The sequence below is a fragment of the Dromaius novaehollandiae genome, chromosome 4 (assembly GCF_036370855.1).
Source record: "Dromaius novaehollandiae isolate bDroNov1 chromosome 4, bDroNov1.hap1, whole genome shotgun sequence".
In the NCBI taxonomy this organism is placed as follows: domain Eukaryota; kingdom Metazoa; phylum Chordata; class Aves; order Casuariiformes; family Dromaiidae; genus Dromaius; species Dromaius novaehollandiae.
In genome coordinates, this window is record NC_088101.1 from 40,108,381 (window position 1) to 40,119,823 (window position 11,443).

The following is an 11,443-nucleotide window of genomic DNA, read 5'->3' on the forward strand; positions in this document are numbered from 1 at the left end:
AAGTGGCTATAGGCAAACGAGTTTACAAAATAAACCGGATGGTTTTAACCACCTTCACAGTGGGATAATCCCATCCATTGTGGGGAGCTGAGCACGCTTTACGCTGCCTGCCTCCAGAGAGACGGAGACAAACCAGTGCAAACTCTGTGTGTGTAAACAAGACCTGGCAGTGTCACTTCTTTAAGGTGGGGAGTCTCAGGAGTGCATGTTTCCGCAGCGCTTTGCTTGGTGCGCCGGTCTTCAGCCTTTTGTCACCACTGCACGTGTAAGATTACGGTGCCGCACAGACTGTATTTTTGCTGCCACAGGTGCCTGCCCTTCGACTGTTTCCCTGGACATTCATCCCTGTCTGCGCCATGAGTTTTTATTTTACTGCGGCTTTTCGCTGCGCTTCTCTCCACTGCTGGGCCCCTCGCCAAGAAGACGGGCAACTTGGTATGCAGTTTGCTGTTGCTGGATCACGTGAAATGTGTCAGATCCCGAGGCCCCGTGAGTCCTGCTTGAGCAGCCACGGCGAGGCGGCCGGAGAAGGAGCCACGGGGGAGCTTCTCGTGCGTCTGCCAGGCTCCTGGGAGGCCGCCAATGAATAAAGTGTTTCACTTAAGCGCCCAAAGACGGCAGACTCCCTGTTCCCGGGTAACCAAGAGAAGCTACGATGGATGAGACTTTCCCCCGCTGTAAGCTGCGAGGCATGCAGAAGCCTCTCCTTTTGTTTCCCAAATTCGCTGCTGACTGCCAAATCTACCCAGCCTGACATCATCCTCCGCTAAGGGTGAATCAGCGCGGCTGGGGAGCCTGGTTCTGCAATCTCCTAATGACAATTCGCCGCGGCTTGTCCCTGTATCAACTGGCCAGGGAAACAACATTAGTGCCCGGTAAGCAAGAAACGTGTCTAAACCTGCCTCTTAGGTCAGGCCGCTGATGCTGCAGCTGTGCACGTAATTTTGTTACTCAGCTCCACCTAGTGGCATCGTCTTTGGAGACTGCCGCGGCGGTGGGAGGGTCTGCGGGTGTCCTGCGGCGTTATTTAATTACAGCTTTTCTCCTTTGGGATAGATGCGTGTGTACGTGTGTACACTAGTGCTGCTCTCTATGTAGTGTATGTACACAAAACCGTATAGAAATGTTGAAACGATGCAGAAGCGCTGAATTAGGCACAAAGCTGCTCCGTGTGACCCCTTGTTCTGCGGTAGCGCTTGTCCTTTCCTTCTGGGGAGGATTTGCCCAGTTGCTGCATCTTGTCTTAACCAGAAGGTGAGCTCCAGGGCCTCTGGGTGTGCGTGGGCCACGCTTCGCAAGGGAGGTCCTGAATCCCGAGCCAGGGTGCTCCGTGCTTCTGAAACATGGAAAATAATAGTCAAAACAGCAGCAAGAAGCGGTCAAGTGTGAGAACGGTTAGAGTAAGCATGGCCCCAAGCAGCAGCTTGGGTCTAGTATCTGCCTGGGGAGTGTTTAGGCTGCGTTTCAGTCCAGGCCCATGGAAGGACCCAGCCAATAAGCCTGGATACAGAGTCACAAGTTGCAGTGTATTCCTGGCTGGGACTCAGTTTGTCTTAAATGAACCTTGGAAAGTCAGTTTAACTCCAGGACTCGGAACGGAGAAGAATCATGTCAACCCGTTTGCATGCTGTAACACATTTCTTTGAATTTTTGTATTTCAGATGGCAGCTTACACAGGAGAACCAGAAAGTGAGTTACTCAAAGCCACAGAGAAGATAATGCCAAAATCATCACCACTGTGAAAAGTCTGTTTGCATTTTTCCCCAGGGATGCTCATTCTTAATATACAGAGGTGCTAAGAGTAAGGATACTTGCTTATAATGACATGGATTTTATTAATGACATTCTTGGATAGGAATTTCTTGGACATACTATTCAAGCTGAGGACTGGAGTGTGTACTAGGGATTCGCATGCTGCACTTTGCTGAGCAGAGGCATGTTTGGAGCAGCTTTTCGAGTCCCGAAGATCAACAAATCCATATGAAAGCAAGGCTTAGCTTTTCACATGCTGCAATGCCTTTCAACTTCAAAGTGCTTCGCACATGAACTCAGCTGAGATGCATTCCGTCATGAAACTGTTAAGCCTTTGTTTTTTTGTACCACACTATTATTATATATATTAACCTGGTGCCTAGAGGCCCAACTAAGATCAGGGCTCTGTTGTGCATAGCTGGAATAACCCCCCCTCCCCCCCCGCCCCCAGCTTCTATCCAGATGAGTTTGTGATCTACAAAACTAGCAATGGGTGGGAAAGGGAAGAGAGGCACGGGGAAGTGAAGTACGCTGTATGTCACGGCTGTTTGCAGAGCGCAGACAGAGCACTAAGTCTGCATTCAAGGCCAGCACGCGATCCTTTGGCTTCACTGCCTCCTGCTAACGTCTCAGTTGGCAAGAAGGCCTGCCAGCCATTTTGTCTCCAATTCAGAGCAGGCCGATATAGACAAAACTGCACACGTTACCTACCCTCTCACAAGTGGGTTTGCTTTGGCTGCTTCCTTGCCTGCTCCCTTAATCCAAATTAAGGTTATTCGCACTTGAACCATTCTTTACACGTTGTGTGTAAAAAAAAAAAAAAAGTATAGTGTCTACTGTCTAGCTTGTTGGCTTTTGTATGCATACATATGTGCTGAAGTGGAGGTGACACCAGGTTTGACATTTCATCAGTGATAGCTTACTCTTGCACCTTCATTGCAGTGTCTTGAGAGCTTGGGCAGGAAGCAAATGTATAGGTTTGTTAAATATGAAATGCTGCCAGAATAGCTTTTCTAGTAGCTTAGTTAGTTAGTTTTTTCAGTGCTGTAAAGATACAAAGAACCATAAAAGTAATAAGTATTATCATTATTAGCAGTATTAAATATAAAAAATTTGCTGCCCATGCCAGTGAGGAGCAGTGCCGCACAGTCACAGTGGCTTCAGAAATGTGTACGTAAAGGGCTAGGGGTTATGCAACCTGGGACATCTTTGAAAAAAGAAAAGAAAACCCAAGTTAGCTGTGAATACAAACAAGTTGGTTGCACCCCTTGTGTTGCAAACAGGATCTCAGGAGACAATAGTTATAAGAGTGTATGTCCAGATATCTGGGATTAACTGCATGCCAGGTTTGGGCTGAAGTGAAGCTCTCATTTGGAGACAAACTGTCAGGCCTGTTGGTGCAGGGGAACCATTAGCTTCCTGAAAATCAGCCGTTAGGATCAGGTAGGTCCTAGGAGTTTGCTACAGACAGTGCCTTCCTGTGGCATTTGACACTGACAGAGTAGTATCTTAACACTTCCATGGCTAGATCATTCAGCTTATATTTTGCTTCCTTTCTCCTACCTCGTATAGAGAGAATGTAAGATTTTGGGGGGCAGAGACTTGTTCTATTTTTACATGCCTAATGTAATAGGGCCCCACCCTGAGGGGTGCTAGGCACTGTCCTAATAAATATGGTCAATTAATGCATTTGCATGACCATCTCCTTTAACCACGTGGGAGGAATATTGCTAGTTGACCTTCCTCTGTTGTCAGCTTTCCAAAGTTTGCTTCAAAGATTCATGACAATTCAGGCACGTGCCACATAACTTGTCCGTACAATCTGTTGTGGTGAAAAGCCAAAAAGCCGCACTTCAATGGCTGATATCTTTTCTGAGGCTTGATACCATATTTTAAAAGTCATCTTCTGGTCTTGTCTAAGAGCTGGGTGACTCCATACCATCTGAGGGCTGTCTGGCCCTCTGGACCAGTATGACACTGGCTTGTCCCTAGCAGTCAGGAAGAGACAAACAGTGAATCCACAAACTCTGTAAACTCTGTGGAAGTGAATAAAAACTTGTGAAGATTTTGCCTCATTTACACTTTGGCTTTATGTAATTTATCATCTTTCAACGTCTTGCCTGCACTTTTTAATTACTGCAATCTTTCCATCATTTTTGTAATTTTAAAAAAGCCAATTATATGACAGTCTTGATTGGCTAAGAGTCGTAGTAAAATGTGCACGTGTGTAAGTAAGGGTGATTGTTCTTTCTTGTTTGTTTTTGTTCTATTCGCCTTTCAGATTTCTAAGTTATATAATTGTTCCCTTTGGCTTGTGATCAAGGTTTCAGATTAACTATGGCTCTGCTGTAGTGCACTGGGGAGTTGGTATATGGCTAATCCACCTGACAGGCTCTGGCTCCTCACTCCTTAAAAATGTGTGGATGAAGGATTTTGCTGCTAAAATGGCATTGTCAGCCATGTATTAGGAGAAATCAAGGTCCTGATTTCCATCTCTAAAACAGTGTTATGAGCAATGAGTTCAGCACTGGCATACAGTGCTACTATTCCTCTTGTGGATGGGCTTGCAGATGTGTAGAGGAGACTCAGCTCCCTCTAGCTATTGAGGGGATTGCACATGCTCAACAACTCTGAAAACAGACATGTATAAAACCCAAACCTACCTGTGTTTTTCCAGAGTAATCATAATTGGAAAACCTTCAAACCCTTCTCTTATTTACGCAGCACATACGATATTTTGTGTCCTACTTTTAGAAAAGTCTTACAAGTAAGGAAGGATTCCATACTTGCACATGTTTATTACTTATTGTTAGTTATTTGTAAGGGCAGAGTATCTGGCAGGCCTTCCAGTAGACTGTGACACTGAAGTGGAAAGCACTGAACAAGCAGAGATGGAAAGATGGTCCTTACCAGAGTGTAAAACTGAGGCAAAGAGAGTATAAAACTAAGGCAAGAGTGAGAGTGTAAAACTGAGGCAAAAATAATCTTAAAAGTACACTTATCTTAACTGTTTCTTAGGAAAACATTTAACGGTAAGATTAATTAGGTTGTGGCCACAAATATTTGCAGGAATGCAGGCCTGGGTCCACCCACACTGAGCCCAACCAAGCAAGGTTTTGTGTGGTTATAAGGTGTATGTGCCCATGGAGAGCAATTTGCAAAGGACAGACCTGAGAAACAGCTCCTTCAACAGCTGTCCTTACCGATGCATCATTGATACAATAAGCTAATAGAAAAACAGCTTTTTAGATACCCCAGGTGGGGCAGGTATTGGTAGACAAACCAAAAGTGAGGACTGTGCCTGGATTCTCTCCTAAATTAGAACCTCTGAGCCTTGGAAAAGATCAAGTTTGGATCTGAATTTCAAATGTAGAAGGGCAGGCTGCTCTGTAATATTTACTTGCATTCCTCTCTTTAGGGGGAAGATGCTTGCAAAGTTCAAGAAGTAAGTGTCAAACAGCAAGGCTAAGAAAAATGCCATTTCTGGGCTTTGGAAAGAGGATTATAAAAAGCAAAAGTCATTGAGAAGGTCTGAGGAAACCAAGAGTACAAGTAGCTTATCAGATCACTTTGCAGGTATCAGAAAGACCCTGTCAGCATAAAAATGACAGGCTGTATGAAGCAAAACAACAGGGAAACACTGAGATGCTGTCTCCTCTGTGAATAATAATCAGCTCATTGCTACCGGAGCAAGACATAAGTAAAGCTGTCCCAAAGACAGCCTGCAGCATAAGACGACAGAAGACTACAGTGGCGTGGAAGAAATAAGGACAGGGACAAAAAGTTTGGATGCCTGGTGGTGCAGGTGGAAAAGCAGCACTAGGATCCTGGATACTTCAGGAACAAACTGGGGAAGGAGTGTACTTTTTGGGTGGAAAAGGTAGAAAATAGGAGTCAATTCAGACTAAATTTGTAGTCTGCACATTGGCTATCTTTGGATTTTTATAGGTTAGTTCCTGCAGATGCTGAGAGTCAAGGTGAGGGGTTGAAAGACTTATTGTTTACATTAAAATTGTGTTAATTCAACTATTATAAGCAGTAGGTCTGTGATATTAAAATATGCTTTCATTTAGCTCATTATATCAGTTAAATGGTTGAAGGAGGCAATGCATCCAAGGACATCTGAAGAGATTACTTTATCTTTGTTGTGCCCACTTCAGTGTGGTCCTACCACTAAGCTTTGGCAGCAATTCTTGGAATAAAATTGCTTTTTTTTTTTTAAATTATATAGCAAATTTGCAGGCCTAGATCTCACAGCTGGGGGCAGAGGAGGGGCTGCCTTTGCCTTTTTTGTCAAATTTGGGTTGGGTGCTAGAACTAAAAATGTTTGCCCTAAGTGAATTTTCACTCTATGGATTGATTTGACAGAAGGGAAAAATCTGTGAAAACGCAAATTGGCAATAGTCATAGTCAGCAACGGTCAGACTTTGGAACTTGCCTCCTGCATAAATATAATTCAGCATCAAAGTGGGCAATTTTTTCTTATGCAAAAAAAATACTAAAAACAAAAACTCTATTAAAAATGTGCACCATGCACATACATCATTATCTGCTCCTTCTCCATATGGGTCCATTAAGGTTGGAGCTATCTTCAGCCCACCACAGCTGTCTGTTGTATAGAAGAGCTCTATACTGAGGGAGGGGAGGATTAGTTAAACCTGTTGTGGGTGTTTTGGCTGCAGTAGTGGTGGAAGATGGCTTGATGAGGACTGGAAAGCAGCTGTGCTAATTGCTGCCCAGGCGCAGAGGGGGAGATGGTGCCTGCCCCGCAAAATAAATGACTCCTGCCTTGGTAGTAAGAAAGGTCACAAAAAGCTGACTGAAGAAGCTGTTTTGCATTGCCTCTCATTAGCAAATTACATTTGCTGAGCTCTTGGGAAAGCACCTGAATGCTTTTTCTCCTTCTGCTTGTTGATGGGACAGGAGACCCTGGGGAAGGTTTAGTTAAGGAAGGGTGCAGGCAGCAGAGACCCTTCCTTGGTGTCTGAGCGCCAGATGTGAGCGACCCTTGGCACTTCAGTGTCACGGTCTCCCCTCGTGAGGTATGTCTGCTCATGTGCTGTGTTCGCCTTGCCAGAGCTGGGCTGCTGGTGTCTGCCAAATGCGGTGGGAAAGCGGTGTTCTCAGAAACGGGGACTTCTCCTCCCAGCAATGGGGGCTTCTGAGGGGGCCTGTGGAAACAAGCCCCAGTAAGGAAGAGGCAGCCTCTGCAGCCCACCTGGGGTGGGTGAGGCTGCGGCCAAGCTCTGGCCCTGCACGCCCCAGTTTGCTTGTATAAATCCTGAAGAAATCATGTCTCATCTGCTTCCCCAGGGAGCTACTGCTGCCTTTAAGCTGTGAGGTGTTATTCAGCAAGCAAAACCCTGGTCTAGGGGAAGGGGACAGGAAAGCTGCCTTCTCCCCCCTGCAGCCTCCGAGGGCAGATGGCGGCTCTACCCTGCGCCGAGGCGCGGCGTTTCCCTCGGCGCCGCCCGGCCCTGAGGAACCCCCCAGCCCCGAGGAACCCCCCAGCCCCCGCCGGGGGCCGCCTGGGTCGCGGCGGTGGGCCGCTGGGTGGCGCCAGAGGCCTCGCGGCGCGCGCGTCGCACCCCGCCGCCAACGGCCGCAACGGCCCCCCGGCGGGGGGGGGGGCGGTGTGTGCGAAGGGCGCTGCGTGAAGCGGCGTGGCGGCCCCGGCAACCGCGCCTCGGCCCAGCCGTTGCTGAGAGCCCCTCGGTGGGGGGCAGCAGGCCCTGAGGAGACAGTTTCCCACTTTTGGCCTTGTCGTTGTGGAGCTAGATAAGCTCTTAAATTATCAACAGCTCTTTCAAGACCCAGCCGGGTCACCTGGAGACTTTCTTCTCTCTGCAGAGTGGTCCTGCTGACCTGGGCGATGACTGCCCAGGTCCCAGCAAGGGGATTGTATTTATTGGGTGCCGCTGTTAGTTTTCAGACTGCAACCAAGAGTGGCTATGTAAGCCTCAACTATTTCATGTATGGAGAAAAGTCTAGGAGAAGCTGTGTATTTCTACCAAGAGTGGAGAGAGCATCTTGTAAGGGATGTTATTGTTTCCCATCTCTAAAAATGCACATGTTGCTCCACAGTAAGAAAATTGTGGGTGAAGGATTTGCAGGGTGTGTTCCTGAAGGCTTTCACACCTGCTCAGGCAGAGATAATGTCCGAGTTACAGGGAAGGATGTGATCTAATAACAAAAAAAAAAGTTAATTTCAGTGTGATCCTGGGATTTCTGTTTAGATTAAAACAAGGAAAAGGTGAAGTCATCTGTTTAGTTAATTCTTTTTGAGAGGCAGAGTGAGAAACACATTGGCCTTGTGCAAGCTGTGTGGTTTATAGTAGGGGAAGAATAGAGGAGGGCAGGATTAAGAGGAGTTAAAAGTCTGTTTGGGATATGTTGTAGCCATTTGTCACCTGGCATGCAGAAGTGGGTGGTGTGTATTGCCCACATGCTTTTTTAGATACCCATCTGAAAATACTACCTTTTTTTTCATTATATCCATTAAAAATGATCATGCCTCTTCATCAGCCCTCTTAAGGATACATGGCCTATGTGTAAGGAAACCTCAGGACTGATAGTGGGAGAAGATGGCTCTTAGCTGAGTGTAGGTGGCTGATAAGACATTTGAATCTCAGCGTTGTGGAAAGGATCACACAGTCTCGGAGATAACCTGTGGGCCCACACCATGGACTGAAAGCTGGTGCGCTGAGCAGGGTCTCAGTTTTGTTTTCCCCTTGATCTGAAGAGTCAGACCAAAGCTCCCGTTCTGCATAAAGACATCCGGTCTTGGTTTGGAAACACCAAGCAAAGATGAAAAATCTTCCCCCAGGTACTTTGCTCCTCTGATTAAATGACTTGTGGATTTCATTTTTTGTGTCTGATTTCACAGATGAATTTGTTTGGTCTCACCCATTAGGTTTTTGTGTGTGTGTACATGTATGTGTGTCTTTCTCTGTTGAATGAAATGTGGTCTGGTAACCACTGTTTTCTCCTTGTAAAGATTTATACACGGTGACTGAATCATTTCTTAGTCTTCCTTTTGATAACCCAAACAGCTGGAGTTCCCTGGGCCTCTCCTGCAGACCATTTTCTCAAATCTTTGTGGGTCTTTCTGCCTCTTCTTCAGTTCTTACAAGGGACCTGAGAAATAATCTCTTCTTTCACTACTGTTCCCTTCCAGTGCAAGGCAGCACAGTACAATAACCTTTTTCTCCCCGTGATTGCTGCACACAGGGATTGTGCTTGCTCATTTCGTATTCATCGTGAAGCATGTGTAATCTCTTTATTGTTACCCCAACTCCTTTTCAAATTCTCAGTTTTCTAGAATATACTTTCTTGTTCTGCAAGTGTGACCTGCGCTTCCTATTTTTACACTTACTGCATTATATTTGCTTGAATGATGTGTTACTCAGCTGAATTTACCTCATGATCAGGTTGTTTTACCCTGTGTCAGTCTCTGTATGATAAAGATATGTGTGCATGTATCACAAATGTATGTGTCATGTATATGTCCGTTACACCGGGCGGGGGGAGGAACATTTGTGGGCTGTGTACCCAGAAGGAAACCCTGCAGAACCCAACTAGAAACTCCCACAACTGATCATGTTTCTCCTCTGTCTTTGTGAGTTCTGCCAGTTGCCCAGTCTTTAATCTGTTTAACATGCTTTTATTGACCTGGGATAGAGCTAGCTTTTTAAATAGAGTACCCTGCAGCACTAAGTCAAATACTTTACCTCAGTTGTTATATTTTCATAATTATCTTTATCAATCAACCCTGCAGTCTCAAAGAATGTAATCAGATTTGTGAGTCAGTGTCTATTTTCCATATAATCAGGTAGAGCAGCCCTACTTATGTTCCCATCCTTTCATTCTTTATTGATTGCATTGCATGAGTTTGTCATTTGCTTGCCTTGCACTGAGAGTTATAATTACTGAGGTCAACCCACTCTCTAGTACAATGCTCTAGTCTTCTGGTGTGTTCCCAGCTTTTCTGAAGGGGCATCTCTTCTCAGCATAATCAGAAGATGTATGAAATTGGATTTTACTGCAGCCTCCAAGTCTCGCTATAAGCAGCTTGATGCCAAAGCCTTGAATAAATGAAAAGCAATCATGACACTGATACTGTTCTGTGAAATATCCTAGGATTTGTTAATCCTCATGAATGCCCCATGCCTTTAAAAATTCCATTTGACCTGCATGTTCCTGTAAACTTTAAACCTTTTAACATTGTACTGTGGAAGGACAAATACTCTATTTTAGAGATGCGTTTTTCACACCCCCTGACATGTATCAAAACGCCATTTTCATTCTTAGGAATGTGTTTTAATCTCTTCATATGGACTGAAGCAGGCTTTTACCAGGCTGCAGTCTTTAGCTGGGTTGTAAGCAATTAATCTGACGAGAAGCAGATTTGGTTATCAGTCCAACAGCCATCTGTTCACATCTTCCCTTTTAGCCACTCTACAAAGTCATCTGAAAGATGCAGAGCAGGAGAGAGAATGGGCAGATAAACTGGCCTCTAAAATGATCCTCCGAAGTGCCTTATCTTTCCTTCCAGAGACAAAGGAATATGTTTCTCATTTGTTAAGAGGAGATTCATAATTAATTTCTTTCTGCTTTGTCTAATTTTATGCAATTAGAGCTGAAATACGGTGTCTCATGTTAACTAGGAAACTTGCATTGTGTGCTCTGTTTCCCATTCCTGAACCCCACTGGTTGGTGCACAGAGCCATCTTGAATTCTAAGATATGACTGAGGCCTTATCCATTAATATTTCTAAAATACTTAGTTTTGGAAGACAGATGCTGCTCACATGCAAAAGGCTATTTTAAAAAAATGGACATTTGATGCTTTTGTTTATTGGATCAATTGTGTTGCAAAGTTTAGAGATTACACTGATGCAAGGTCTTCTAATATGTGCACCAGTATGATGTGTGGTTGCCTCCCCCTGCCATGGTCTTTGGTGACAAATGTACTTGTAGGTGTAACTCAGAGCCCAGAACAGGAGTTGAAATCTCACTGACTGCAGGCAGCAATTTCGTTAATGACTGGAATGGGAAGTCACTTGCTCATCTGTCTTTATAATGTGCTCTGGGAACACAGTAGGGTCTGATTTCAATCACACTGGTCACTTCTGGCCGTTCCATTTAATTCTGTGATACACTGTGTGATTTCCTCTGGGACTCATGAAAGGGAGAAGTGTTCTGTATGGCAGGTGTTTTTCCCCATCGTGTGATTTTACTGTTATTGAAGTCCTAGCTGGGATTCCTTGAAGCACAGACTCAGCAGCGTTGTGGATGGAGAGTTGTATGGTGACATCAGACAATTGCATGTGCATCAGAGTCCTGAAGTGCCATGTGAACTATTAAGTGAGGCTCTGAGCTAAATTTGTAACTGCCCTTAATCTGTAGAACTGCATCTGGTTCCTCTGGTGGTGATGTCCGTTTGGTCTTGCACTCTACCTGCCTGTGGGCTGTGGAGTCCCACGGCTGTTGCTTATTTGGACGTAGGGCCTGTAGTAATGGCTCTGCTGTGTCACCTGGTTCTGTTTGTGCTAACAAAGCTGGTAAGCTCAGAAGCACCCAGAGATGCACAACAAAGGGACAAGAGGCAACAGAGATATGTTGCAACAAGGGAAATGATAGCAGGACACTGGGGGGGGGAACTCCCCAAGCGTGGCTAAGCATGGGAACTG

General features: G+C 45.4%; 1 long non-coding RNA gene across 1 annotated transcript; it reads left to right on the plus strand.

The window, feature by feature from the left end:
- Positions 1-241: 241 nt before the first annotated feature.
- On the plus strand, positions 242-3,993 carry LOC112985957 (uncharacterized). Its single transcript, XR_003259869.2, has 2 exons — positions 242-875; positions 1,662-3,993. It is a non-coding gene; the product is annotated as an uncharacterized LOC112985957 (long non-coding RNA).
- Positions 3,994-11,443: the final 7,450 nt, after the last annotated feature.